This window comes from Crassostrea angulata, chromosome 2 (assembly GCF_025612915.1).
Source record: "Crassostrea angulata isolate pt1a10 chromosome 2, ASM2561291v2, whole genome shotgun sequence".
Classification (NCBI taxonomy): Eukaryota; Metazoa; Mollusca; class Bivalvia; order Ostreida; family Ostreidae; genus Magallana; species Magallana angulata.
In genome coordinates, this window is record NC_069112.1 from 67,824,698 (window position 1) to 67,852,053 (window position 27,356).

A 27,356-nucleotide genomic window follows, 5' to 3' on the forward strand; every position below is an offset into this window, starting at 1 on the left:
TTGATTCTGGTTTCTTACGGAATTCTTGCAAAACTCAATCTATTTCATTCGTCACCAACCTTCTTGTCGACTTCAGGCACCAGTTTCCTGAGAGCTTCCGAGGGTCGAACTGACATTTACAACGGTTAGTAGTTTTTTAGCGCTATACCTTTATTAGTTACGTAGTCGGTTCAATCTTTCTTTTTCTTTGTTTCATCCCGATTTTGCAATACCCTCCTAATTTTTTGATAAAAAATATCAATAACGATTTTTCCATATGTAAAAAAAATGTATTATTTAAAATACCTATTTTTTCAAAGTTACAAAAAGATATTAATCAAAGGAACGACCACAAAGGCGTCGAGCTGACATTTTTAAGGTTTTCCGCTCCCAGCGGAAAACCTTACTATTATTCTGAAAAATTTTCAAATTTCTTATTATTTTTTTTTCTTCTAGACGCCAACTTTGATCCTTAATATCTCGCTCGTTTGTTCACCGATTGTTTTGAAATTTTCAGGACTGATAACATGCCGCGTGATGTTGTCGTTGCATATTTTAGTTGAGGACAATCCCTATCCAGTTTTGAGTTATTCCCCTTGTAGTAAAATTTAACGACTTCTATTGTCCAGGGGGTTTAGCTTTAACGATGACTGGCAGAGTCTCAAAGATGGGCTGGTTTGGAAGCTTATACATTAAATTTGTGCGAGATATATTTTATTTATTTTTTAAATGCAAATAAAAGGGGTGGTATAGATTTTGAAACATAGGTAAGAAAAAAAATCAAAAAAATTCGCGTATTTTCCGTGTTAGTTTTCTACGTGATAAAAATTTGTTATAACAGGTATTTTAAAAGTTCTTGGTCTTACCCAGACCTTTCATTCGGTATACCGAAAAAGGGGCTGACCCTTATAATTAGGAAGTTAGAGGCGTCCAAAGTTTCTTGTCAATAACTTAAAAAGGAATAAAAATTTCTAATGCATTATTGAAGCAAAGTTGTAAAGAAATTAATTTTGAATCCTTCTATAGTATTCAATTTAATGTTTTCGTAATTTATAGTCAGTATTTGCAGAAACAATTGTTGTCAGTTTGGTCCATTTTTTGTGGGGGTGCACACGTTTATGAGGTTATGAAAGGGCTTCTTGTAATGCACTAACTGATACATGTAGCGCGCAAAAATAATTCCACATAAAATTCCCAAATGTTTTTATTCATATGTACATTTTCTTTTCATATAGATGAACCTCTTTGACCTTATTTTTGTGATCGGCTTCGGTTTGTTTCATAACTGTGCCCCTGTCTATATTTAGATGCATTACGAGACTCAGGTAACCGATCGATAGGAGAGTCGCTAGCTGTATTCAGGCCGTCGCTTAGACGATAGTGCATGTGCTTGTAGAGCTGGACGTACACGATTAACGCCCCACTGTGTTACTGTAACAGAGACATTTTGAATTGTTTCAGTACTGGGAGATGTGTTAATAAAATTGTTCCAATGCATGGTAATTAAATTCAACTTTTCTACGATACGTATACGCAGCCATCTTATAAAGCACAATGTGTATTATTGACATGACAAATGTACGCTGGCAATTCAATACGAACGCGGGATTGCTCCCGATAGAACAATTCTTTTAAAGCCAAAAAAAAAATACTGATTTGCGATGGATATAATATAATTATCATCGTGGAGATGATTTTAAAAAGTGAACTTAATATTCGTATACGATAATATTTGAATCCAAAGCCGCTAGTTTTAAGTTACGGTTATTAGGAATATTAATTATGACTTGCCCCGCGTTTCAGGTTTTTTACTTGCAAAACATCTACAAACGAAAATACCAAACAACCTTCAGCAGCAACTTATAAATTATTTATTCCATACACAATTCTAAAGAGGTGATTAAATAAATTTTATAAATGCTTTATACTTGTATTCGCTATCTTCCATGGAAAAAAGTGGCATGGAAAAAATGTTGTTCAATATTCAACAAATACGCTGTGGCCTTAGCATTCGAAAATAATTAACAAACTGTATATTGATAGATTGACATATCAACAAACATTCAAACCCGCAATGTGTTTTTTTTACAAGTTCTATAAAATGTAGACTCAATGACTGAATTCTTTACCGTTTTCCGTCTGGGTTATTTTGAATCACGTGTGTACGTTATGTGTAGCCATATAGATGAACACTTTAAGTGTTTAATTTTTAAAAAAAATTGTGTACATGCAGAGCAATGCAATGCTAGGACAATTAAATTCCAACAATGTATGTGGTGAGGCCGGTCAGACTGATACTGGTTCCGCTTGTTCTACAAATAGAGAATGTAAGACGAAGTATTTGGGTGTTATATTTTAAACAAATATAAGTATTGCTTTCTTTAAAGCTTGCATTACTCAACAAAGTATTTTATTGGAATCCTTCTTAGTTACCTTAGCTGCATATATGTACCGCTCGGTCTGTATCCCGGAAAAATTGACTACCATCCGAAATTTTTCATCCTTGCAGCTAACATTACCTTTAAAAATACATTTTAGAATTTGCCGCTGTTTATAAATTCATTAAAAAGACGCGCAGAATCAAGTGGTAATATGTCGTTTGATATCGGATTTATGACGTCTATTTATATTGTTTTCATTAAAATTATTTCATTATTTCAAGATTGTGGGTGGAATGAAATCAGTTTCACATGTTACATGACATAAAGATGTCCTCTCCCCACTTTTTCTCGCAGCAACTATTTTTTTAAAATTTACATAATAAAACTGAAGTATCATGGAGTTGCCCCCCCCCCCCTTTTGGTAGCATGTAAAAAAATGGTATAAAAATCATGAAATTATGAGTGAAATTTTGAAAATTTTGGAAATTCAATTTTTTTCTCTTTTTTTTTTTATTTGTCAAGATTTGTTGGATGAGTTTGCCCCCCCCCCCCACACTTTCAAAAACGATGCTACATGTACGTGCTTGGAAATTACTCATTTCTTTATTCCCCTCTTTAATAAACAAAACAAACTAACAAACATAACCAATCCAGATAAATATAATTACATGTATCAAAAATAAACTTCAAAAACAAACTACACATTCATCCTTCACCCACAATATTGCCTTTTCGATATTTGTCATCGTTGTAGACCCGTATAACAATCTATTAAGTAGGTGCTTGTACGACAAAGAACCCCTTGCTGATCTACATTTTCATTAACGCATACAAAGAAAAATTATATTTTGATTTATTTTTGAATTTCTTTTGATGTAAAAAAGGAGAAGAAATTGGTTCTCAGTCTCTCTGTATGCCTGTTTGTTAGCGGTTAATCCAAGTTCATTTTGAATATCCTTTTGTAATTTAAAAAATGCGATGTAAATTTTTTTTCATGCAATATTTCGGTTAAAGCAATGGAGAGTTGTTTCTTGAAATTGTATTAGACCATAAAATTGTAAAATGCTAACATTGAAAATTGTGCCCGATTTCTTTCTTTTTTATAAGGTAAAACTTTATTGATTTAAAAAATGATTCTTTGAGACAAACAAATTGACATAATCAATAAGAGTTGACAATCTCTAACTGCAGGTCTGTAGATTTTAGTCAGAAAAAGAATCGGATGGACGACCTAGGACACAGATCGTCCATCCGAATTTCTTGAAAATTGCCATTATTTTCGTACGCGGACGCAGTACTCACCGAGACTAAATGGTTCGTATCTTAAGTTTTAAGTTTTAATTTAATAATTAAATAAAAATGGTTAAAATTACAGTAAAATTACCGGCATCGGTCTTCTCCGTGCGCGGATCTAGAAGGGGAAGGGTTCCAGACACCCCCCCCCCCCAGCGAAATTTCTTTCAATTACGTGTAAATTATAAACTTACCAAATATGCCTCGCACATGCCTTGGCAAACTCAAATAACCGTCTGACTTTTCAACCCCCATCCCGGAAAAATTTTCGGATCCGCACATGTTCCCCCTCCTCGAAATACAAAATTATTCTTCAAAACCCCCTGTAAAATTTCCAGGATCTCCGCATCTATACTAAGAGCTTCATTGGCGCTTGTGTTCGATAAAAATGCGTGTAAAACGTTTGCCAATGGTCTTTTTACCTTCGTACCGGGCATAACCACAGTCCCACTCTGTGAATAAAATGCGGCGAATTAAACTAGAGACAACGTGTTAAGATCGGTATTTGCTTATAAACATGTAGTATCATCGTGCAAAATGCACTGTTCAATTATAATTTTTTTCTTACCTTACTTGTAAAATTCAACATCTGTTTCGTAATTTTTTTCTCACAGTTTATTTCTTCTTTATTTAGTGATTGACACTTTTCAGACTTTGTATGTGATTTCAAAGAGACAGAGTGTCATGTCTCAAGGACTGTTAATCTCTTAAAACAACATTGTGCAATTATCAGATTTTCATTTCTTCGACATCAAAGACTCATTGAGTTTAATTGTTTTATATCTGTGAAGCTTTCACTCAGCTTACTTATATCATTACCTGTCAATTAATACTCATTGTTAAGATTTGTACAATTGTCAATGCGCAGTCTGGAATATGGCGGCCAGCCCCGGCCACGTCCGACTCTCCCAGAGTCTTGAGTCCGGAGGCCACTACTGGCCATATCCGACTTATTTGTAACATGTCTGTCTGTTAAATTGTTGTAATGTTGCCATCGTTGAGTCTCGTCCAATAATGTGGAATCCTGCATCAATTGCTTGTTTATTTCTCTGGAACTGTATACTGGTGGACCTTCGGGAATACGGCAAACCTACTCTTCGTTTTAGTTTACGGCCCACAGCGCGCCACAACCTTATACCTTTTACACTTTACGCCAACATTCCCTCACCCGGTTCGTAATGCATACGACCGATGCAGATCCAGACGAATACTCTATCACCGTAAAATCTACGCGGTCACAGAAATATAATACTTTGTTTCTCAGTGTTTACACATCTAATATTGTACTATGGTCAGCTATCAATTTTTTGTAATACGTCACAAGTATGACGCAGCTACGACGGAAAACCTAATCGTTGCTTGCAACGAGCTCGTCTCTAGTCTTTTATATATTTTCTTTTAAATATAGAATGATATCAATAATTTTAATTTCTTTACTAATAGTCGTATATCAAATAATATTAGAATAAAAAAGTAAATGAATTATGTTTTGTATTGCTTTAAAAACAAAAATGAATATAGTTTCTTATAAAATAAGTAGTGATGGGTTTTTAATACAATAAATCTTCATGGTTACAAAAATCGAAGAAATTTCAAAGATCTAAAATAAATTGTCTTTCTGCTTAAACAGTCTTTAAACAATTTTCACAGGTTCATAATTAAAATACATTAACAGTGTGTTATAATAATAAATCATACTTTTATTTATTTCAATTCACTCAAGACATTATTGAAGAAATTACATAGATTATCGTTTATGAAAAAAATATGGGATCTAGAATATCCGAAGACGCTAATGGAAAAAATCCCCCCGTCTTTTACTAATAATTTAAAAAATTCAATTGCTGTTTGTTTAAGTAAAAAAAAAAGTTTGGGTTTTTTTTTTTATAAAATGAAGTTGTAAATATTTGATACAATTATTTTTTGCGGAAACAAATAAATCAATCATCATATTTGATGGGAAAAAAAATCAGAAGTACCCAAGGACGCCATCGGAAATATCGGACACAGTGATAAACGGTTTTTGTACACATTGTCTTCTGTACATTTTCGTCCAAGAGATAGTTATATCGAAAAAATGATTTTTTTCCTAAACGCAAACTGAAATGTTACTTTCTTGAATATATTGAAAACTTTTTTTTTCCAATGTGCTTGGAAATATGAGTCATCACCCCAAAGCAGAATTTTTTTTTAAACCAATCAATCCATTGCTCAGTCTCCAGATTTCTGGAACTATATATACCAGGTTTTTTTCTTTCAAGTAATTCAATTGCAATATACACAACTAACAATGCAAACACTTTTAAAAAATATTTATTAATTTTAAAACATGTCCATTTTCTCCTCCTGTCTGGGGGGAAGGGGAGCTCTGTTAATCTGAAATTAAATCAAACAAAATATTGCTAAATTCATAGGAAAAAAAATGCATTTTATTTATTTGTTTTTTTTTTCATTTATGTCTTTGAAATATTTGTTTGTTTATTTAAGTTTAGAAATTTATTCAAACAAAACACTGTTAAAGTCATGACAAAAAAAAAAAATAGATTTTTTTTTTAAGTTATATTTAATTTTTTTGTTTGTTAATTTTATGTAAGAAATTTAATCAAAGACAATACTGATAAATGCATGACCAAAAAAAAATTCATTTAATTTTTTTTTTTTAATTACATTCAAAATATTCATTTGTTAATTTTATTTCAGTGCATTCATTTTATTTTCAATCATCAACATAGACTTACTTTTTCAATCATTTCTCGGGCTCCTCGGGCTCCATCGCCGCGGTGGAGGTGCTGGCCGAGGCCATACTTGCGTTTCCCTCAAGCGATCTGAAATTTATTGTACACAATCCTCATCATTAGGTTAGAGAAATTTTTATCTAATTCATTAACATATATATATATATATATATATATATATATATATATATATATATATATATATATATATATATATTCGTGACAATAATATTCCCATTATATCTATCTTATTTCAACCTTAAATGTAAACTTACCCAAATACAGTGTCATCCCTATGTAAAAAAAAAATAATATAAACCAAATAAAAAATAAATAAATATAGAATTAATAAATAAATGAAAGAAAAAAAGAGTAAAAATAGACTATCTAATGAAATACTAAATAAATATTTGTTAACAAATAACTGTATTTCATAGTTCTTAATTTACATACACGTAAAAATTTATCATTAATTTTCTCTTTCTTTCTTTTTTTTTTTAATGAAATCGTTATTATATAAAATAATAACTCACAGCAGTTGTCTCTCGAGACTAAAATAAAATGATTAAAAGACAGTGTAAAGAAATGCGCAAAATTGGTTAGATAATGTTATACGTTTCTATGTACATAAAAGCATGAATAAATAACGTAAACATCAAAAACCATGACAATTAAAAATATCATACAGTTAGTATTTGATATAACAGATATTCTATGGTGATTAAAAAAGACATACATACCTACTGTCCAGAAGGCAGTAACTCTCCGTGGTTGAACTACGGGAAAAAGGAGGTAAAATTTGGAACTAAAAAAATCTATATATATTTAAAATTAAACCAAATGAAACATGTAAATTTGTTACGAAACTTACTCATCGCTAATTGAATGATTTCGATCCTTTTCTTGTTAAATAAAGAAAAATTGTGTGATTATTTGTATTCAGTCGAGCATTTTACATATATAACCATTCAAACATTAAAAAAAAAACATAACTCAGTGACAAAAATATTTTAATTTAATAAAAAAGAATCATACTAACGTTGGACGAATCGGCGCATTGGGGGGTAATTTAAATGAACATGAGAATTTAGGGTCACATTATATTTACTGCATACCACAATGTATAAATTACGAATTTAATATTTAAAAGGATAAAATCAAAATTAATTTACTGACCCAATCGGCACCGACGGAGTGGAGGGACTAAAGTTAAGAATATATGAAAATAATTAATATATACGTATATTTCTAAGATCATTTACAAGAAATTGTGTTTCATTAAATATAAAATGTACTAACAGGTTTCCCTTCCTCTTCTTTGACATCGGCGTGCTATATGTGTACGGACAGAATATGAAATGCTAATAATTTTGAGTGAAAGTTGAGTGTAGAATATATTATTTCTGAACAATAAAACAATTGAAACTTTTAATTTTGGGAAAAAAATACTAACCCTGGATGCTAGTGGAGTACTTTACATATGGGGAAAAAATGATGATCAATTTTATTTTTTTAAGTGTAAATCATAAAGAATAAAAATTTGGTAAAAGTAAACAGAACGGAGGTAAAAATCATATACACTGGAGAGTACGTTTTATTTCTAAAAACAACACAAACGACACTTACGAAGAAAGAAGTGGAGTGGCACACTGCTCCATACTTAAACCAAAAAAAAAATGAAAAGACTAATTGACAACTTCGTTCAACATTCTATTACAAAAGATATTTTCACACAAAGTAGCTTCATATTTCAAGTTATCCTTAAATTTACTTTTTTTACTTTACGGTTGTGAAGTTCTCATTGTAATGTGTGTTTATAAAAAATTGACTCACTTGTAGCTTATTTTTAAAGTAAAATCGTGTTATTTTTAACCGGGATTTCCAACGGAGAAATCTGGTTATTAAAATGGTGAAAATGGCGGGCGGGCGGGCGGCTGCCAAAAGGGTACCCTCATTGTAGGGATAACTCCTCCTACAGTTTTCAAGATAGGAAGTTGTTCTTTTGCAGATCAATTGTACATATATCAGAGGTGTGCATAGTGCTAGGATTTTGAATTCTGATAATTTTTCGAAAAAATACCAACTTTTGAACTTAGTCATATTTGGCAAAATATTGCATACAGGGTACCCTCATTGTACGGATAACTCCTCTTACAGTTCTCAAGATAGGAAGTTGTTCTTTTGCAGATCAATTGTACATATATCAGAGGTGTGTACATTGCTAGGATTTTGATTTCTGATAATTTATCGAAAAAATACCAGGTTTTGAACTTAGTCATATTTTGTCAAAATATTGCATATAGGGTACCCTCATTGTACGGATAACTCCTCCTACAGTTTTCAAGATAGGAAGTTGTTTTTTTGCAAATTATTGTACATATATCAGAGGTGTGCATATTGCTAGGATTTTGAATTCTGATTATTTATAAAAAAAATACTAGCTTTTGAACTTAGTCATTTTTTGGCAAAATGTTGCATATAGGGTACTCCATTTCACTGGATATGGGTTGACATGGATTATGGATACAGTTCACATAAAAGAAAACCCGGTTTGCTGTCACATTGACAGCTTTTCACTTGTTTAACTTTTTTTCTATTATCAATTATTCACGGACATGGCAGGTCGTCCAAGTCGCTAATCGCTTGCGCGAGATTTCTCATTACTTTACGCACTTCCCCGCAAGTACAGCAACTTAAAATTATATTTAAGAGAAATAAATAATTTTATCTCTATTTTTCTTGTGCGGAATTTACTAGTTTTATTTCTGAAATAAAAAAAATGAAACCAAAATCATAGGTAAAAAAAACAAAACAAATTACATTCCCATGTTTGAATCCTTGTGAATATATTCCAAAGACAATTTTATTGAGCTTTCTTTGGTTTTAATACATTATAATGCTCATTATAATTTAAAGAAATTTAGAAAAATATTATAAATCAAATTTCGAGGCAATTTGGGTTTAGGAAAAAAAGATGGAGGGGCCCATTATGCTTTCTTATCTTTTCTGAAACTCATCCGTTCATTTTTTATGCGACTTTGATTTTTTATTCTTTTGTTCATTTTTTTTGTAATTATATTTGGTACTCCTGCTGTCAAATTTCGTCGGAATTTGATATGTATTATCACTATCTTAAAACTTCATCGTGAGAAAGGAATGAAGGAGATCGTTAGGTATTTGTCTCCTTAGAAATTGTCTAAATGACTTTTTGAAAAATGACATGTTTGCAAACTTAAAACCGTCAAACACGGCCACTAGGTTAATCACGAGTTCGAACGCGTGACATTAATTCCCTTACGCACCCTCCCAACTGCTTTGGTCTACAATTATTAACAGGGAATTTCAAATCAAATCAATTGTCGTTAAAATTAAAACAATTCATAAAAATTAAAATTATCGTAAAAGCGACTTTTTGTGTAATCAGTATCCTCGTCAGGTACAGAATGACCAAATAAGCAAATTTTGATAGACACATATGTATGTCATAATGCTCAGACGATATACACAATACAGTGATTGTCTGTATACAGAGTCCAATAAAAATTGGTTATCATCACTTTTTATTTGTTCGGGATCACCCTAACCCGCACTGTTAACGGGTGTTAATGACTGATCAAAATATCACGTGAAAGGGTAAACTTTAATTTCATGATTAAAAGGTCAGAATTAGTGCATTTCAGTCATTCAATAACACTGCTACATAAAAGATAAGATTTTATTACCTCCTTAAAATGCATTTTGTGATTCTTTTCTCTGTCTGTATGCTATTCGGAGGGGCATCGGGATGTGATATGTGTAAAATTCATTTTGGCAAAACTGCAACGTGCACGGGTGAGGATGTTTGTCCCCTTTATGCATCATACGTAGAGGTAGGATGTTTCATTCGAAATATAACTACCTTAGTCCCGATCGTACAATTAAGAATTCGGGGTAATTGCAGATCTATTGTACAGTATGTACATTTATGCAAAGAGACCCAGATCAAAGACATAGTCATGCTGGACTCGACGGAGAAAAATCACAGGTGCAGAGGTCATTATTTTTTTTATTTCTTTTACACGGGTCTCTGCGCTCACACTTCTAAGGTTAGACCGATCATAAGAAAACACCGGTCGTGAGAAAACTCCGCCCCCTGTCACTTTTATCCAATGAATAAGTACAATTATTTGCCGATCGCATCACCTTTTTTCATTCGCAATGGCTTGCAGATTTTTCAACGGACGGCCTGTGTGCCCTGGTAATAATCTTTAAACATTTTTTTTAATCAAAATAAGGAAAGCGGAAAATACACATATCTTTAAAGTTATTAGCTATTGTTTATTATGTTTTTTTCTCCCGATAGACGACGCAACCACCGCGACTATGCCGGCAATGTGTAAGTATGTGCATGATTGAAGTTATTGATCTTGTTTTATTTTTTATTTGTTGAATATTTTCTCGGGTGCAGATACACCTAGAAATTGATTTTTGCATTTTGATATTCAATTTTTAGCAGATACTTCCTCTGTTCAACCCTCCTTAAGTCAACATGTCTCAGACCAGTCGACCGTACAACACACCATTTCAACACGTACATACTCTCAAACTGTCACAGCGACCCCATTTACCAACATTGATTCCACACTTACAATCCATATCAGTACCCCGCATACTTTGACATCAGACATCACTACATCACATCATACGCGCACCGCAGACAGCAGTAAACTGTCTACTCGACCCACCATTCTCCGACCACACAGTGTACAGACATATCTACATCACATTATACGAGCACCGCAGACAGCAGTACACTGTCTACTCGACCCACCATTCTCAGGCCACACAGTACACGCAGACTATTGTGACCGCGTGGATTTTACGGTGCTAAAGAATTCTTCTGGGTCTGCATCGGTCGTGTGCAGTACGAACCGGGTGAGGAAATGTTGGCGTAAAGGGTATAAGGTTGTGGCGCGCTGTAGGCCGTAAGGTAAAAATGAAGGGTAGGTTTGCCGTATTCCCGAAGGTCCACCAGTATACAGTTCCAGAGAAATAAACAGGCAATTTATGCAGGATTCCGATTTTATTGGCCGAGACTCAACGATGACAACATTACAATAATTTAACAGGCAGACATATTACAAACAAGTCGGATATGGCCAGTAGTGGCCTCCGGACTCAAGGCTCTGCATGGGCGAGTCGGACGTGGCCGATGCTGGCCGCCGTATTCCAGACTGGCGATTGACAATTGTACATAACTATTTATAAGAATCTGAACAATAAGTATAAATTGACAAGTGATGACATAAGTAAGCTGAGTGAAAGGTTCACAGATATAAAATAATTAAATAAACTCAATGAGTCTTTGATGTCCAAGAAATGAAAAACTGATAATTGCACAATGTTGTTTTAAGAGATTAACAGTCCTTGAGACATGACACTCTGTCTCTTTGAAATCACATTAAGAGTCCGAAAAGTGTCAATCACTAAATAAATAAGTAACTTTGTAAGAAATAAACTGTGAGAAAATATTACGAAACAGATGTTGAATTTTAAAAGAAAAGTCCAAAATAAAGTTTTAATTAAACAGTGAAGAACTGCGATCGCTAACGCCCGTTTCCCGCCTACATTTTACATCCAAATATTTCGGAATTCCTGTCAGATATTCAAAAACTAAGTTTTCTACTAAAAAGTATAATCAAATCCTAATCAATTTATATCAAAATAAAATTTGAAATCAATTATTCTTTTTTAAACAAAAGTTTTGCTAACACGGGGACTAAAACAATTTCATTGAAATCGGTCTCTATGAGTGAGGAAAATATTATTTAGCGGCCAATATGTGCATAAAAACTTAATAATAACATATTTACGATATATATTAAAGTAAAACTTCATATTAATTCATATCTGTTAATTAGTTTTCAAAAATTTACAAAGCAAAATTCTTTTTTTGGAATGTACTGCGGTCTGTAGACATATGCCCCCCCCCCCCCCCCCCGTGAAACAACAAACCCTTTGGTAAAAATATGCTAAATAACAATAATTAAAACCCCTCCAAATGAATTTTTGTTTCACGGGGGGGGGGGGGGGGGAGATGTTTTAAAAAACCCAAACCCAAATTACAAAGTTATCTCTCTTTGTTTGACCAAATCATTTATATTAAATGAAAATATACATAAATGTTTACATTATTATAAAAAATTAACTTTAATTAGACAACTCTCAAAAAATGACTTTTAGTTAGGCGGCTAGACAATGCTATCGTTCGCAGTCCTTTTGCACGGTGATACTATCATCATTTCTACTTTAATTACTAACATTTTAATACATCACATTCCGTCAACATCAATACTGATAGTCACATAGAACATACTCCGTCGACAGAGGACGTAACAGATAGCACCCAGCCAGGTACATGTACAACGATCCACCAGAAAAGAGACAACGACACAATCCGTAAAAAAGTACACAATTTGACAAACTTTACTTCTTGTGGTTGTTGACATTATTTCATTTTGTATCAGCATGCGTGTGGTTTTATAAAATCAAGAGAAATCAAAAGAAAGCTAGAGAAAACATAATGTGTATGTCTGATGACGACAGCTTGGACGCTTATTCGCCGACTAATTCTATAGATAGAAATATCTTATATCGCTTTTTACATGACCAAACTCAAATAATTTTATAACTCGTCAATTTTCATGCCATTCATATCTAGATATATGCATAAGTATATAGTTGTAACACTTCAATCAGAAGATTTGCAACCCAAAACGATATTTTTTCAAGGATTTTAAGATTAAGATTATAAAGTAAACTTTTCTTTACAACGGACTTTGCCATAATTTGTAATTCAGATATTATAGTTTCTCATCATTGTGATAAATCATTTAAGATTTGTTTGTAATTTGACATGTATATTTTTTATACATACATAAAGACTGTAAATTAATTGATAAAACCGAATGTGAATAAAGAATGGATAAATTAGGGCCCCTTATTTTGGGATATGGATTGATATGATTTGCATAAAATATTTTCTTCAAAAAATTGCAGTAAATAATGGTGTAGAATTTTTAGATAAATTCATTGCTCTTTTTTCTAAGCGGAAATGTCAATTCTCAAAGAACTATTCCAGAAATTAAAAAAAGTATCAGAACATCAAGCAGAAAGATAAAATACTAGTATATCTTGCTAAATTTAATTGAAAGTTTTATTTAAATTATTTATGCAGTATGTAGCTTACACAAAATAATGATTAAGTTATATCGAATAATCAAAACATAATTAGGTAGGTTTATTTTATATTGTTTTAAAAAACTAAATTGCATCAACTTTGATGAACTTAATTGCAGCAAATAAAAAAAAAAGAAGCGCCATCTTGCATCCAAGAAAAGAAGCCCTACTCTCCCACATCAACTTTTGTTGGATAACTTGAAGGCAGACCAAGTTTATGCTCTTCCATGTGGAATAGACACTGCAAGTGGTAATATATAATTGATAATACATGCAACAGATTCATAACTATGTTTAATTTGTTTATACACCAATCAAGAATCCTTAGGATTCCTTTGTTTCTTTTGTTAATAAATCAAACTGTCACATTCAATCCATTCAGATAACAACTTAAACAGTTAGTTTTTGTATTTTTCTTTCAAAATGTTTTGTTTTATAATGTGTGCTCTTCTTATCGGAAACATATCAGCGGTATGTGATTTTTGTCAGCCTAGTGCCTTAGGTTCGCTTTGCAGTGGTGAAATTGTTTGTCCGACACAGACTAAAGTTGTAACTGTACAGTGTTATGTGAAAAAAATTATTTCCAGTGAACCCATCGGACATTTATTAATTCAGGGTTTATGTGCTTCTATTGAAAATTATGTACATTTTTGTTTGGAGAATAACATACGGGAAATTGTGATGCTGGATACAGATTCACCCGTCCTACACTGTCCAGGTAATCTTTTGTTTAGAAATCATTCTGTCGCATGCGCGGATCGAGAATTTTTTCCCGGGGGGGGGGGGGGTGTCCGAAGGATAATTGTGTTTGCCAGGGGGGTGGGGGGGGGGGCGAGGCATATTTGCGATAATTTCACTATGTGATTTTAATAGTTTTTCAATTTCCATTTCTTTTTATAAGGTGGGGATTGCCTCATATAAATTTATCCTTTGTATCTACCTTTTCTGTCTTTCTCTAAACATAAGAAGTACCGTCTTGTGGGAAAACTCCGCCTCCTGTCAGTTTTACATACTTTCAACCAAATCGCTACCTTGTAAAATACTGCTGGCTACAAAGGATTGTATGCGTGACTCGTGATCTCACATCAAATAAGCTTGGTATCTGTACTTTGATTACCAATTGTCAAATTGAGTTAAATCTTAAATACAAAATGTTTTGCAAGTGGTGACTGCTTAAGAGAGAAATGCCAGTGGTCAGAGTACAGCAGTTAAAAAAGACTATATATTATTTAGTGTCATTTCGGTAATTTCAGGTGTTATTTCGGTAGCCCCTGTCATTTCGGTAATTCGATGTACCACTGGAAAACGAATTCGAAACTAGGAAAATGGAGGGGTGTTGAAATTATACTATCTTCGTAATTCATCCTTCAATTTTTCGATAGTTTGATACCACATTTTAGAAGTACAATGAAACATGATTGAAACAAATAAAAAAAATTGGAATTCCGATAATAATTGTCGCATGCACGACGATATTAGGCATTCCAACAACAAGTCAGAGTTGCAACTTCAAAAGTTTATAAGTTGCATCAGAGACATAAATAACAGAGATTGGCAACTCCGCCATTAGCGTGTTTTAATGTTGAAAAATTTTACGGGACCGACCTTACTTTGAGAACTACTTTATAGTATACTGAGACAATGATCTTAAACAAAAAGTATACTGTTTTTTTTTAATGAAAAATAGGCATAGGTTTTAGACATTTTTGAAACAAAAAATAGAAAAATAAGATTAATATATATAGAAAATATATTGGCCAGCCAACTGCCTTCTAAGACACAAACTCATGAAAATATAATATTTTGAATGTTTAAGTAATAGTTTATAGCTGTTATATTTCGATATAATTGTTTATTTGAAAGATATACTGATTTTAACTGAGAACACTTTACAATAGGGACCGCGAGATTTCGATCAGTTATTTCTGTCTCTGGTTTCATATAATGCTGCAAGTGACAAGAAATTGTTTTACTAGAGCAAAGAACTATCTATACAAACCTTAATGCCCACAAACGACTTCTCACTTCCGATTCTTCACTGCGCGGCAACCGCCAATATCACATTCGCGAGTCGACATACAAGCCTATTACTTCCCGCCAAATTTATCATACGAATCAATCAGAGGTGTTCCGATAAGGAAGGAGTTTCCGGGTGATTTGTTTTAGGGAAAGCGCGACAACTGGTAGTGAGATAATAAAAAAAAATAGAGAGAAATTGCTTGCTGGTTTATAAACATAATTTACGCATGCGCTTTCGAAAAATGCATGTGGTAGAATTATGGGGAATGACGGTATGCCCCATAAAACGTACTATTCCCCATAACGTGGGTGCTATATCAGAAGTCAGTCCCCATAAGACTAGGATTTTGAGTGCTCTCTCTCTCTCTCTCTCTCTCTCTCTCTCTCTCACGCACACTTTAAAATGATTTTTTTTCTCGTTGCAGAGTACAAAGTCTAGGGGGTCCAATTTATTATATAACTGCATGTTAAGCGGTATGATTAGAGAGAGAAAAAGAGAGAGGTGGATGATAGATTTTGGAAGAGCGAAATAGAAAGAGAGAAAAGTGAGGGGGAAGAGAAAGCGTTAATATTTGTTATTCTGTTCTACATCATATTCAAAATTACACTTCAAAACAATAAGGTCCTCATTTTTTTAGTACTTTTGAGAAACACTTAACAAAACCGTTGATTTTTTTTTATTAACGGATATATATCTGCATTTTTTGTAATATTGTTGACAGCTGCTTCCAACCTTGCTTTGCATAAGCCTGCAACACAATCATCAACGTTTACATGGCCAGAAGTTGGACTGAACTACTCTGCCAATCTGGCAGTTGATGGCAACAACGGTACAGACCATGCCGTAGACAAGTGTGCCAGCACAGCGGGTGGAGAAAAAACACCGTGGTGGCTGGTGGATCTGAAGGCTGTGTATTCCATCAGATCTGTCAGAATATTCAATAGAGGAATGGACGAGTAGGGACAAGGTAAGGGTAAACATAAACATTGTTAAACGAACTATCTGTATAGTCTACAAAGTAACGTCATAGTAAAACGAAGTCAAATAGTGAAGTACAGCTTTGATTACATCAGTGTAAATAAAACGAGGGGAAAACCCTTTTATCTTTTACATTTTTATTTTCAACAAGAAGAAATACTGTATATATAAGGAAAAAAGCAATCTATGCAGGTTTTCGAATTATTAGTTAGCAGTTTCACATTAATATATGTTTTTCGTTTTAAATAGATGTGTCAGACCGGCTGCGGAATGTTACCGTCATTGTAGGGCTGACAGAATCTGATGTGAACACTCCTTGTGGTTTCGTTGCTGGTCCCGGTACTCTGTCACAGCTGGTCGTCATCGACTGTCCGACATTACCACAGGGGAGATTCGTAAAAATCTCCATAATCACTGAGTATCTCACTCTTTGTGAAGTGGAAGTGTTTGGATACTCTGTCTAATTATTATTGCTAATGTCGAAACGATTCTCTTTCCGACCAAATAATTATGTATGTGTTGAGGTGAGGTTTTCAATAGCCGAATGTTCAGTTTTACATCTGTAATAAAACTTTCTATTTAATGATTGCTTTAATTGTTTTTAATTTATAAAACTGCAAGCAGTTTATATACAAATGAAAAGCGTTATAAACTATTTTATCACGAGTATAGTATACCATCCGTGTTATAAGCCTTTGCTTTTTCAAACGAATGATGTTTTATCAAATACTTCCGGGCCGACACAGCATAGTTGCAGGTCTTTAGCTCCCGGTCTTAAATTAATTGAGATGGACGACCAGGGAGCTACAGTGCCAACCATTGAAAAAAATGTGTATTTATTGCCCACAAAAATCTGCAATAGTTTTGAACGGATTACTCTTATTTATACGCAAATTCTGTGAAAACAACGAATATCATTTAATTTTGCATGCAGTTTACTACTGATACCGTCTTTTACTTGCCTCAGACTTTCTTCAAAGGACGCTATACCGACCTCGGAAAATAAAGAATGTTAAATTTTCAGCGAGATCGAGAGTCACCATTTTAACATCTATACAAACTGCACCACATCTCTTTACAGGGCTGGTAATGGTGGTTTAAAAGAGACGATATCAGTAGTAAATTGCATGGCAAATTTACTGGTACTAATTGTGTTCACAGAATCATTCCAATACTAGCGCACGTTTACGTTCGCAATAAATATACAGTTTTTTCAGTGAGTGGCACTGTAGTTCCCAGGTTGTCCATCCGATTTTTTTTCAGACCGGACGCTTCAGACCTGCAGCTTGACACAGCCCCTCCCATCAACGCTTCAGTGACCTATTTTCGAAGATTTGCTAGTACTTTCAACATGGTTATATCGACTACTAAAAATTGATATAAAATGGATTTTATCAAAGATTAAAGTTACAAATAAGATAGAAAACATATAACTGTGTAGTTTATAAAATTGCAAATTACGTTAGCTATCAAAAAGTTCATCCTGACAACGTGATTAAAACAGAACGCTTTTGTTGTGTTCATATACAAGAACATTCCGAAATACGGTTTCTTAAGACTTTTATTCCACCACAGTATCTCAATGTTTTCAACTTCGCATCATTAGGCTAGTGTTTGTTTTAAAATAACATCAACAATTGTTTCTCGTTCGAGTCAATTCAAACTACCTAGCATTTGCTAGTATGTCAACAACTTAATTATTTAAGTATTCTGATCAGTATTTCCATTAAATGAAATGATTAAGCTATTAGAAAAATTATTTAGAGATAAAAAAAATTAAGTTTATTTCAGTGAATTTTTACAGAAAAAGTTAGATTAACTCCGAAACAAGAGGCCCATGGGCCACAACGCTCACCTGAACAATGATTGCAGATTGCCAGTGGGCCATGAAATTCACAAAATAAACTCCTTTTACCCATAAAAATAGTTGCTCATGCTAAATGATGAAATTGATGAAGTGCTTTTGGTGAAGAAGGTAAACATGTTTAAAAGTGTACAACAGATGGACAAAAATAGATAACAATAGGTGATCCAAGTGACTAAGGTGACCTAAGAATGGGGTTATTTAATTACCAATTTAAAATCAAAGTACAGAAGTACTAACGGAAAGTTGGCTTTATTGATCATTAATTTACTTTTAAATGTAATTTTGCATGGCAAGTGGTTTCTTAGCTGTATTTGAATAATTACACACTTTTTATTGTAATATGAATTATGAGGCTTTATCTACAAGATTTCTGAGCTATTGTAGACATAAACCCACCAGAAATGATGTCGTGAAAAAAATAAATGCCATCAAATTTTATGATGTACATGTATTAGTAATCGAAATATTTTTGAAAAATTGTATACAAACAATATTTAACTATGGAGTAGGAATACATACGACTAAAAAAGTAAAATATTTGTTCCATTTAAAATCAGGGTATTTTCAATGTAATTATACATTGAACATGCTTCTGATTGCATAAGTACAGATATATCAATTATTTTTAAGTTTTGCCAGTGATCACGATTTGTGCTTCAGTCCAAATACTGTTCCACTTTTGGTTTGGCAGGTTAACTGCATAGAAGTTGATTAAAATTAACTACCAAAACTTTAGAAATACAGAATAAATTTGGCATTGAGACGGATATAGATGTCGATATGATATTTTCTTTATATATAAAACTTCCTCTGCTTATGCACTTATTAGGCCATAGAAGTTTGCCTAAACTGTAAAAGCTGACATAAATAAAAATGCAAATAAGTTGTAACTGTCAGTTTTTAAAAAAAAAAGACAGTTTAGTCAGAATTTTGAATACAGGCACATAGTATCAGGGAGGAATTGCCTTCCTCCCCCTAACTTTCTGTTGCAGGGTTGTCTCCAAAACCCAGGAGGTGGGGAATTCCCCCACCTATAATGCCTCAATTACATGACTATTTTCCCATTTCAAACACAATGTAGCTATCAGCAAGACCCCCAGACCCCCTTCTACTTTTTCATTTCCTCCTTCTACTTCAATTTTTAGAGACAACCTTGTGTTGTATCAAAGATTTCTTTAATTTACAATAAAAAAGTGAATTATCAAGGAGTTAGTCTACTTTTTTTAGATCAATTGAAAAATTGAGGAAGTAAAAATTAGAAAATGAACAAAGACATTTAAGTTATAGGTGTACTACGCTACCCTTGAAAAATACAAGATCTTATTGAAAGCCATGAATCATATATACATGTATTTGAAAGAAAAATAAAGCAGTAAATAGTAAATAACCATCAATTTAATAAGGAAAAAACCCACAAAAAATATGCACATTGCATAAAAACAGTTTTTCTAGTCTAAATAAAGACAAACAAAACCAACAACAACAAAAAATTAAAATATATTGCTCTTTGTTGCAACAAATAAGATAAAAAAGCATGCAAAAAAATGTTTCATACATTTCAGCAGTGCAGTAGTGTTAAACTTAAAAATCAAAATGGGTCATGTTAATTTCGAGGCTTAAAGAGATCATTTAAAAAAAATAAATAATTCTGCAATTTTTTTTTTATTATATCAGCATGTTTGTGTACTGTATGAATAATATGGTTGATCATTAATTGAATATGCATCTTGCATGTAATATAAAAAGGTATATTTTACATTTGTAGAAATGTAAATAAATAAAAATGAAATAGGAAATGTTACCTGCCATATAAAAAATAAAAGAACAACAGATGTAATGTGTGATAAGGAACAAAAAAAATGAACACTTAATTATGAGTTATGAAACATAAAAATAATTGCCGTACATATAAGGGGAAAAAAAGAAATTTAAAAACAATTTCACATGAATAATACCAAAATGGACAGTTCTAGTAATATTATGAAAACAAATAAAGCAATTTGAGTTACAGATTCTTTATTAATAGTTTGATGTCCAACAGTTTTGCTGTCCTGCGTAAATGATAAATTGAGTGAATTTCACAACAAATATGAAGTTGTTGGATAGATAAGGAACAACAAAGTTATGTCATAATTTAACATGAACAATACTAAAATCCAGTTTAAGCAATAGTATGCAAAACAAAGTTCTGTTGTCCCGTTCGAATAACATCTTGAACAAATTTTAGAGCATGTATGAAGATGTTGAACAAATAAGGACAACAAAGTAAAGTTAAAAGTAACATGATTAATATCAAAATGCAAAAGTTCTAGCTAAACTGTGCAAAACAAAATGAGCATTTTGATTCACGTGTTTGGAACGAAAAGTTTGATGTCTAACACAGTTTTGTTGTCTTGCGAGAAAGAGATTTTGAACGAATTTGACAGCAAATATTCTTCAAGTACCTCACTGTCATCTGAATCTAGATTGTTTGTCGTTGCTAATGTTAACAAGACTGAAGAAAAAATAGTGAGTTTGTATTTTTCATATCCAGACGAGAAACACAAGGTTCCGCTGATGGACCTGTGCAGTGACTCTTTGGTCATTTTTAGTTTGCAAGACTGGCATCTGACAAACTTTTGATTACTGAAATCAACTTTTGATTTACAATTGTCGCACAGGTAACTAAGTGTAAGTCCTGCTTGGGTGATTTTGCCTTCCTTTGTGATTACATCAGAGTCTATCGCTGGCGCACAGTTGATGATGTCAGGAATCTGTGAAATGGTCGTCTGTTTTGTAGAGGTAATTGATTTTGCATTTTGGAAGAGTCTTGTGGATAAGTGAAGGATCTTGTAGCTTTTGTCAACTTCCAGTTTGGATACCAAATCTTCCCAAATGGTGAGCTTCATTGCAGTGGTAGAATCAGCAACTGTAATTTCTTGGCGTTTTATGGGCGATTCCCTCACTACTTGTACCGTTTGTTGAGACACTGACAAGACTCTGACCTCTACAGCAACCTAAGGAAACAAACGCAGATGACATAACATTCTAAAGAAAAAAATCTTTTAACATTCTGAGAATGACACAAGTCTAGTATTTTAACTTGGTATAAAAAGTTTGTCTACCAAATATTTTGACTTGTACACAGTGTGTGTGTGTGTTTCGAGGGTTGTCAATTTCAACTCTTATTTTCCTAAACAGGCACTATTTATTTATTTATAGTATGTAACAATTCGTTTTGTTATACTTACATGTTAAATACTGAAATTTGATTGGTTTAGACGCAATTAATAATCCGTTCTATTACCCTCAGCGTTAGCAACACACTTGGCAACAGGTAACACAATGAATTGTTACATGCGCGTAAATATTGCGCGTACGATTTGCAGTAGAATTCACATCCTTTGTATATAAAACCGGTAAAAATTTCTCTAAAATGAAGACATTCAGTATAATAAAATAAATAGTGCCTGTTTGGGAGGATAACAGTTGAAATTGACTCCCCTCGAAAACCAGTGTCAAACTCCGCTTCGCATCGCTTGACAACGGTTTTCTCGGGGAGTCAATTTCAACTGTTGCCCTCCCAAACAGGCCCTATTTATATACTGTTACTCTTCGCCAAGTGTGTTGCTGGGGGTAACGGAACAGATTCTCAACTACATTTAAATTAATTAAATATCAGAATTTAACATTGAAGTATAATAATATATAACATATTATCAAACAAATTCTATTGCATATAATGATTTTTGCTCTACACTAAAAACTTTTAAGATTTTAATATGGATTTGATATATGTCGTTTAATAGAGATCATAATGTTTTGGCAAATAAAAAATAAACCAGTGTGCACGTTTTGTTTACTATTATTTCTAAAAATATGTTTTGTTTACAATTAAGGCAGAACATGAATAAATGCAAACGTTTAGGGGACAAATCCATACAATTCCAATTCGCATGATACATTTGGTTTGTTTTTGTTTCTTTGTATTTGGGCATTTGCCATAATGAAATTATTTTTAACTATTCTAAATATTTTTAATTTTAATAATTTTGCTGGTGTACATGTAAATAGGCAAAAATTATTTTGTATGAAATATTATTTGATACTGTAGTAGATAAAAAAAAAATGGACCATGCAGTTTTAAACATTACAAATTTAAGGTAACATATATGATTTTCAAACATGCTTCTTTCAACTATAATTATGCATGGATGTAGAAGGGGGTAGGGGGTCCAAAGCTGTACTACAATGGGTGTTTCACACCACTCTTGAGAAGTAAATTATGAAGAGGCTAGTGTTCTTTAAGCAATTTTAAGCAATAATTTATCTAAATCTGTTATAAATATCACATATTCTACACATGTATGGGTTTTTCCACTTAAAATAATTAATTAACTCAAACGTGAATCTAAGGTGTACTTGCTTTGCATGCCTGTTAAATAAATTTCATGAATATTCTAAAAAATATCCCTGAGAAATATATTCATCACCTGCATCTATAGTTAAGGTAGGTCGCGGGTTTGCTTTCGTCATCAAATTCTGTACACAATTTAGACAACTCGAATGGCTCTTTTTGGCGCATTTGTTTATGACATCATAAAGGAGACATCTCAAGGTGTCCCGCATTACATTTTTAACGTCAAATGCTCTTAGTTATAATAAAGTAATTTGATTTAGGTCTATAGTGTAAATACTAAAGTAGTAATTCATACCAAGTCTTAGTTTTCATATAAGAATCGTAAGTTGGAAATGCAGATTGGAAGCATATATACATCATGACAAATTTTCAGGGTATGTTTTTTCGTGAGATTTTTTATGGGGTAAACCCGCGACCCACCTTTAGAATAAGCATAATTATAACAGCGAAGTTTTATAATTGTCGAGATATCTTTCTGCTGGAATGATTACATAAATCACTTGTGTTCAAGTAGACGGTTGAAGATAACCAATGATAAAAGATTGTTTTTTAAATATTCAAACTTTGTATAATTCCAATAATGGACAACAAACCAATTATCAAATATGAATACTAATTAAAATGCATACCCTCATATAACTTTAATTTTGTGTTCTAGTCATGAATCTCAGCTCTGACATCGCAATTTTTATATAATTCATTTTCTCCAAATTTAACAAAAATGCATTTATTTTCTTAAAACTGCTTAAGAGATACATAATTCAAATAGGTGCCGAAACATTTTGAAATTGGTGCCTAGACAGCTTGGGTCCTAAACATCTTGGGTCCTAAACGTCTTTGTTGGGGCCTAAAAGTCTATAATTCAACCCTCGGAACCCCCCCCCCTTTCCCCCTGAAAATAAAACTGAATCCGCGCGTGATAACTATGATAAATACAAGCACTTTTTAAAATTTTTATAAAAATACTAGCTAATATGGGGGCGATTATCTTCGTTTTATCCGATAAATACCTTGTTGTGTTCCGGGGTGGCTTGGACTTCTGCAAGGGTTTTGACTTTTTCACCCGTCTTGTCATCGTCGTCTGGAGATTTTTTGTAGTGAAAGTCCAGAGTTCTACACACTTCTATCTTGGTTTTGTAGTTTAACAAAACTTCAGATTTTGAAGAGTCAATCCTGCTCGGTACTAGTTGTACATCCGACAATTTAAGGGGGGTTTGTGCTCGACTAGCATCCGTAAGTACTGAGTGTTTTGAAACATCGAAACAGGCGATTCTGTTAAACTCATTTCTTTTGGTTTGAACGACTGCATTGAAGTACCGAGAATTCGTCCTACTCGTGCGAATGGGAGAAACGTTTTGGACGAAACCCGATACAGTTGTTTTATCCTCTTCTAGCTTCAACTTTTTCGATGCTGACATCTTGAGTTCGTTCGCTGAATTGTGGCGGGAAAAAAAAGACGCTATCTACCCGCCAATTACATATATGTTAAGTCGGACTTAAAAATGTCGGATTATATCATGTTATTTTACACCTTTATTAATTAATCCAACCATTGCGTTAAAGAAGTAGAAATTAATAGTTCGATTTTGTAACAATGTAAATGTGTGTAGTAGTAAAATGCCTTGATCAAATTTTACGAGATCTATAACTGCCAATCTTTTGTTTTGCTCAGAAGTCTTGCCTACCCATTTTTCCGTATGCCGAACCCGAAGCTATTAAACTGATTGAAGCACGCCTTTCCTTTATTATAATTTTCGTAATAACTCAGATTTGAATCAGAATTAGCACTTAATCTTTGCAATTTATATTTTCCTTCCCATAAGGATAATTTATGCTAAACTACGTTGAATTGAACTAATTAGTTCTTGAGAAGAAGATTTTTAAAAATGCACCCCCCTTTTTCTACAGTTTCAAGGTTTTCTCCGCTTTGAATACAGATCGGACTTTTATTTCTGCAATTTATATTCGCCCTCCCATAAGGATGCTTTGTGCCAAATTTGGTTGAAATTGGATAAACGGTTTTAGAGAAGAAGTTCAAAATGTAAAAAGTTTACAGACGGACGGACAGACGGACGGACGGACAGACGGACGACGGACAAAATGTGATCAGAATAGCTCACTTGAGCTTTCAGCTCAGGTGAGCTAAAAACATTTTCCCCCATATATTTCTATGTTAAATTTGTCGTTTTTAATCAACTTTGAACCCCTCTTGGGACCCCAGTATTGACCCGGGGATCGCGATTTTTACAATTTAGAATCTTCACTATATATACAAGCTTTGGTGTAAATATTGGCATATCTGGTGCAGTGGTTCTTAAGAAGAAGATTTTTTAAGACACCCACCCAATTTTCGCAGTTTCGCAATTATCTCCCTTTTAAAAAGGGTTGTGACCTTTATTTTAACAATTTAGAATCCCCTTCTCATAAAGATGCTTTGTACCAAGTTTGGTTAAATTTGGCTCAGCGGTTCTAGAGAAGAAGTCAAAAATGTGAAAAGTTTACAGACGGACGGACAGACGGACGGACGGACGGACGACGGACAACAGGTGATCAGAAAAGCTCACTTGAACCTTCGGTTCAGGTGAGCTAAAAACATTCAAAAAATTTATTTGTCTTCTCCATTATAATTAAATGACTGTTATTTACTTCGCGTACAAACCAGAATAATTTTCCGCTGTGATATTCTTAGGAATAGCGATAATTACTTTATCCCCACAACAGAAATGTGTCAGAAATATGGAAACTGTTTTAAAGATGTCGTTTTTATTTACTCGTGTCTGAAAAACTATCAAAATTGATGTAGATTTCACATTATTTATTGTATAAAGAGAGGGCCCCAGAGAGTAGATATATACAGAATACTGTGGAATCATTAAATTTCGTGGGGGCCAATTTTCGTGGATGACTTAAATTTTACAGGTTCGTGGGGACGTAATTTCGTGTATTCATATATATCTACAAAAGGGAATATGACTTTATTACCCTAATTCATCAATTCATGAAGGATGTTATTTCGTGGATGAGAGGTACCCACGAATTCCACGAAAAATAAGCCACCACGAAATCTAATGATTTCACAGTATCATTCTTTTATTTTGTTTGTACAAGTATTTAACATACTCTAATTCATAAAAATTTTCTAATGTTCAACCAAAATTTCAGCGTCAATTGTAGAATTATAAGCAGGATACAGAGCTCACAGTTCGCCTAGGTTTGATTCATATTTTGTTCACATGAGTTTATTACATTCAGCTTATGATATTTAACTTGGTATTTCCTATTCAGCATTTAAAATGGAAAAAAAGAATGGCCTAAGATTTTATATTCTTTTATTCACTCAAGACCAGTTCACTGGTATTTGAGGTTCAAAATCAGTTTATACAAATGTACACAAACACAGTGAAGGATCACATGTACAGTAAGAGTAATAATGATGAAAAAATGTTAAGTTTACAATACAATAAGATGTTAAAGTTGGTTTCTGAACGAACAGACTTTGAAAATTTTCTTAATAAATATTGATAAATTTTTTACTTTTTTAATCTTTAGTTTTTAAGATCTGTGTACAAACATAGAATTGTGAGCAAATCTCTGTATCTTGCTTATAATTTGAAGCTTAACACTCAAATATGGTTAGTAAATAGAAATTGAAAACAATTAAACACAAGAAACATTCACTATAACAAATAAAGAACACAATTTATTTTTTCGAAATGAATCATATATATACATGTATATACCTACATATTTCCGTCAGCAATGCCAAACTTTATTTAAACTGAATAAACTCGAGAAAATGCCGAGCATCGCAACAAAACCTATTTCATTAATCTACCATTACGCAAAAGATAATGCCGATCGAATTACCGATAGAATGAATTGTATTTCATTATTTTTTGATACATCAGATTTTGCTCAATTTGCGCAGGTAAACAGTTAACTGTTTGATTTACCAAAGTCTCTGTTTGATTTGATACGTCAAAATCACGAAATAATTAATACAGACGATAGTTCCCAGGTTACAAGCAGAAATAATGAATCGGAACAAGCTAACACCAACGTCATGTGTGAAAACTGTCAACGCATTGAAATATTTAGCCTCAATTTACTTCACAAAATCGGCAACAATATATTTTGCATGTTTCAAAAATTTCCCTTCATACGCGAACTGTTTCACAACAAGCGAATTCATTAGTCAGATCGACCCTTTTTCGTATAATGTCATGGCTGCTTTAAACAAAGAACCTCGTTTTAGAAGTATGGAATACGAGTCTAGGTAAAATGGGTATGCAAACCCGGGCCGTGGCAAAATAAAAGCCAAGGCAGATCGACAATCGTCAATTCCAAATACGCATTATTTTGCAGCAATATTTACAGCGAATACAAATATACTAGTCCATCAAATATCCTGAAATTTTAATGAGAATGGCAGATTATTAACTGCCAATCTTTGTTTTGCCCAGACCAAATCTTGCCTACCCATTTT

General features: G+C 33.0%; 1 pseudogene; it reads left to right on the forward strand.

Moving 5' to 3' along the window:
- The window catches only part of LOC128174768 (uncharacterized), a 264,137-nt pseudogene that overhangs the window by 224,992 nt on the left and 11,789 nt on the right, over nt 1-27,356 (forward strand).